We start from the raw sequence: 5,189 nt of genomic DNA, 5'->3' as shown, positions 1-5,189 counted from the left end.
CTATTCTCTCACCTCTTAATTTCAACAAAATACTCGAGCTCTCAAAACTCCGTTTGATCGTGAATGCAGTTACAGGGGGCATTGGCGATGACGCGGTAATAGTCCGTACAGTTGCGTCATCCTTTGCTTTCCGTAATTTTGACGTCACGTAGATGCGCAATTTCGGCGAGGTGCGTTTCTTTGTTACATTGACTTTCGCAAAGCTTTCTATTTTATTTCCCATGGTAAACTGTGGTCCGTACTGCGGAAGTCTGGCTTAAAAGGGAAAATATTAAAAACCATTCAAAGTATGTATAACACCGTAAAAGCTCAAGTACGTTGTGGGGGAAAGGTAACCGAAACTTTCCTTTGTCAAAAAGGTTTAAAACAAGGGGGGATTACAAGTCCTTTACTTTTTTCTCTGTTTATAAACGATCTTGCCACGGACATGATCGAGAAAGGACGCCATGGTATACAGCTTAATCCTGATATGATTGAACTGTTTATTTTACTTTTTGCGGACGATATAGTGCTTTTGTCTGATACAGTTGCTTGTCTGCAGAACCAACTGAATGTGCTGGCAATGAAAACTACCGCGTTAGATTCACACGTTAACTTTGATAAATCCAAAATGTTTATTTTTAGAAATGGTGGATACATTGCTCAGAGGGAAACCTGGACATATGAAGGTCACGACTTCAAAATCGTCAATTCCTTTTAGTACTTGGGTTTGTTTTTCAGCACTAGTTTATCGTTTTTGAAGGCTCTGGACGACATGGCAATGAAAGCATGGAAAGGTGTAATAGAAATATTTAGAACGTTATGGAGACTTGGCGATTTCTCTGTTAGTATTTTCTTGAAATTATTTGATTCACAAATAAAACCAATTCTGTTACATGGCTCTGAAATCTGGGGATTAATACAAATTTCACCAATAGAAAAAAGTGCACATGTTTGCTTTAAAAAAATACTTCTTAATTTGAGTCCAAGATCACCAAATGACATGGTGTATAGCGAGACAGGTTGCTACCCTCTGTATGTATATTCCTTCTTGTCGTGTATAAAGTACTGGATCAGACTTACAAGAATGGATGAAAATAGACTTCTCGTAAATCTTATAAAATGCTTCTATCGCTATGTGATCAAGATAAAGAGTGCTGGGCATCTCAGGTACGAAACACTTTATATAAATTTGGATTCGGCTTTGTTTGGGAAAATCAAGGTGTAGAAAATACAAGAGGATTCTTGAATGATTTCAAACAAAGACTGATCACTTGCCATAGTCAAAACTGGCACGAACATCTTCACAACAGCAGCAGGTTCAGCGTTTATCTAAATTTCAAATTATCCTTATCACTGGAATCTTACTTTACAGCAGTTAAAAATAAACACATAAGAGGTGTGTTAAAAGGTTTAGAATATGAGCATCGGATATACGTACACACAAGATTAGATTTGCTTCCTTTAGTCCAAACGACCTGAAATGTCCACTATGTTACGCTGGTATTGAAGACGAGATACACACTTTATTTTGCTGTAAATCTCTAAACGACCTGCGACATGAATACATCCCATGTTGGTACACGAAACATCCTTCTGACAGAAGTTTAGAATTTATAATGCATGACACAAAAATCCTTCTTCATGATCTAGGTCACTTTATTTATCACTCTAATTAACGTCGTGCTGCTTTATTGTGATAACAGGTACAACCTAAGTTCTGTTATGTTATACATTTAAAACAACGAACGTACATGCTTTAGCGGATTTGTTCACAATGGAAGGCATTTACCTTTTTGATTTTTCGATTCATGTGTTTGCACACCTTTCTAACCATACAAGCAGCTGCTCCATATAGACCGTTTGTGAACAATTCAACCCCACTATCAATATCTAAATCTAACATACCATGAGCGTCACTGAGACTATGAAATCATTGCTGTCTAGCTCCTCTTTATATATCAGCAACTTCTCATCATTCCAAAAAATCCTGATTTCACCAGAGCAATCCCCCTTTTCAATTGGTTCCTGACTCTTTTCATTGCATTAACTATTTCTCCACATTATTACTACTGGTAGGTGCCATGAATATAGACAATCATCAATGTGTAGATCACACCCTGCTCGTAAATCTTGAGATACAAGAAAATAATCAATAACGCTGCTGCCGTGTGGTGACACAAAAGTAAATTCGCCTTCTGTGTCACTGCTGCACGATCCATTAACAATATACAAGTCAAGCATAAGGGCAAGATCAAGCAGGGATCTACCAAATTAATTTTGCTTATAATCGAATCTTTGGATTTTTTTTTTTTTTTTTTTTTTTTTTTTTTTTTTACGCTTATAGTTGACTTCATTAAGTTTTTGCGCCTTATATAGTAGTAGTAGTAGTAGTAGTAGTAGTAGTAGTTCTTTTTTTTGTTTTGTTTTTTTCTCAAGGCCTGACTAAGCGTGTTGGGTTACGCTGCTGGTCAGGCATCTGCTTGGCAGATGTGGTGTAGCGTATATGGATTTGTCCGAACGCAGTGACGCCTCCTTGAGCTACTGAAACTGAAACTGAAAAAAAAAAATGATTGGGAATTACGTGCAGTTCTTTCTTCGTCAATCTCTTCAAAATCAAAACCTGGCACCATGTTCGCTGAGGAGGGGGAGAGAGAGAGAAGGGGAGAGAGAGAGAGACACAGAGAAATCTGTTGTGACAAAAAAGAGAGAAATACTAATTCGAAATACGAATACACACACACACACACACACACACACACACACTCTCTCTCTCTCTCTCTCTCTCTTTCTCCGTCTGTCAGTCTGTCTGTCTGTCTATCTGTCTGTCCTCTTATATCTCTCGCCTCGTATTCTCCTCTGTTTAGTGTTGTAAATGTCAAATTGCCATTCGTGTATCCATGATTATAATATACATGCTGTACTGATAATATAATAATGATTCTCTCTCCCCCCCCCCACCCCACCCCCCACCCCCTCCTTTTTTTTAATTTGTTTATGTTACTGTTTCCTCTTCGAGGGCTGGATGAAAAAAAAAAGTATTAATTTGCTTACTCTGTTACCCTCAGAAAATAAAATTTATTCAATTCAATTCTCTCTCTCTCACACACACACACACACACACACACACACACACACACAAAGTTCAAGCTCAAGTTAGTAGAGTTCAACGACATACCAGTAGCCTGTGTCCTCAAGGTTGTTTCAGTTCGGGGGAGATGTTCAAGCTCAAGTTAGTAGAGTTCAACGACATACCAGTAGCCTGTGTCCTCAAGGTTGTTTCAGTTCGGGGGAGATGTTGTATAATAGATTAAAAACTCTCTCCATACGAACGGCGAAAGAGACGACGTTAACAGCGTTTCGTCCCAATTACAGCACATCGCAGCACATGGTAGATCTCTAGATCTGCACGAACCAGTCTACAAGGGGCTGAAAGAAACGATCGATTCAATTTTCTTTTATGTTCATTCCAGTTAACTCTCTCCATATGAATGGCGAAAGAGACGACGTTAACAGCGTTTCGTCCCAATTACCATAATCAAAATATTGCAAGCGGAACGCTCTTGTACTGAAGAGGTGAATGTTGACAAAAAATACCACAGTTCTGACGACGGAAGCTAAAGGTTGGGTCATTCAGGCACCCACTGGACATCCGAGGGGTCTGTGTAGAGGAGAAGAGAGGACTGGCCGTACTGAGTGAGTTAAGTCAGCTTCAGGTTTCGTCCGTCGTCCGTCGCGGCGCTGGTCCACTGAGCAGCCATTGTATTGCATTGTATTGTTATCTCTTGGGTTACTGGCCATGGCCCTCGCTTGTAGTGCCTGAGTGGTATGCTACTCAGCGTCTGGGCGTTATTGAACCGTGAAGGACAGAGAGAGAGGGGTGGGGGAGCGGGGGGTGAGGGGGGGGGGCGGCAGGGGGAGTGAGAGTGAGAGAGCAAGATAGAGAGAGAGGGGGGGAGAGTGAGAGTGAGTGAGAGCGAGAGAGAGAACGAGCGAGAGAGAGAGAGTGTGAGAGAGCGACACAGGGAGAGAGAGGGAGAGGGGAGAGTGAAAGAGAGCGAGGGGGAGAGAGAGGGGGAGAGTGAGAGTGAGAGAGCGCGCGGGTGAGAGAGAGAGAGAGAGCGAAAGAGAGAGAGAGGGGGAGAGAGGGGGTGAGTGAGAGTGAGTGAGAGAGAGAGAGGGGGAGTGAGAGTGAGTAAGAGAGAGAGAGAGAGGGAGAGCTAGAGAGAGAGAAAGAGAGTGAGAGTAAATGAGAGAGAGAGAGAGACAAGACAAGACAAAATTCTTTATTTTCGAGGATAATAGATAAGCAGAGAGAGAGAGAGAAGACAAGACAAGACAAATTATTTATTTCGAGGATAATAGATAAGCACTGGTGTGCTTTTTTTTTTACATCCAGTCCCCACCCGGAATAGGGTCTACACTACACAATATTTAATAAAAAAATGAAAGTATGGTGTTAGTAGAGATACACAACAGAGGAAAAAATATATATAAATCAAAACAAAACAACACACACACACACACACACACACACACACACACACACACACACACGGCATTCAGGTACTAGCATGGTGTTAGTAAAATACATAGGAAAAAAATGAACAAAATGAAAGAAACAAACACACACAACACACACCGCACCACAGACCAGGGCGGGGGATGGACGTTGAGGAAGGTTCTCAGTCAACCATACACATTTGACAAACAGTATCATTAACTCTCTCCATACGAACGGCGAAAGAGACGACGTTAACAGCGTTTCACCCCAATTACCACCATCAAAATATTACAAGCGGAAGGCTCTCATACTGAAGAGGTGAATGTTGACAAAGAATACCACAATTCTGACGACGGAAGCTAAAGGTTGGGTCATTCAGACACCCACTAGACATCCGAGGGGTCTGTGTAGAGGAGAAGAGAGGACTGGCCGTACTGAGTGAGTTAAAATGAACGATTTATATTACACATTATGGCATAAGGTGGGAAAGGCAATTTTTTTTTAAGGTGGTTGGGCAATGGTGTTGTTTAATTGTTTCTGGGAGTGAGTTCCATAGGGTGGCGCCTGAGTAAACCAGACTGGATTTGAACAAGTCAGTTCTTGGAATTGGGATATGGACTTTGGGGGAGGGGGGGGGGGGGGGGGGGGGATTCCTTGATGAATTTACAGAAAATTTGTCTATTAATGTTGGTGGTGCATTACCTGT

Source organism: Babylonia areolata, chromosome 35, assembly GCF_041734735.1.
Source record: "Babylonia areolata isolate BAREFJ2019XMU chromosome 35, ASM4173473v1, whole genome shotgun sequence".
NCBI classification, from domain to species: Eukaryota; Metazoa; Mollusca; class Gastropoda; order Neogastropoda; family Buccinidae; genus Babylonia; species Babylonia areolata.
This window is presented reverse-complemented; position numbering follows the sequence as displayed.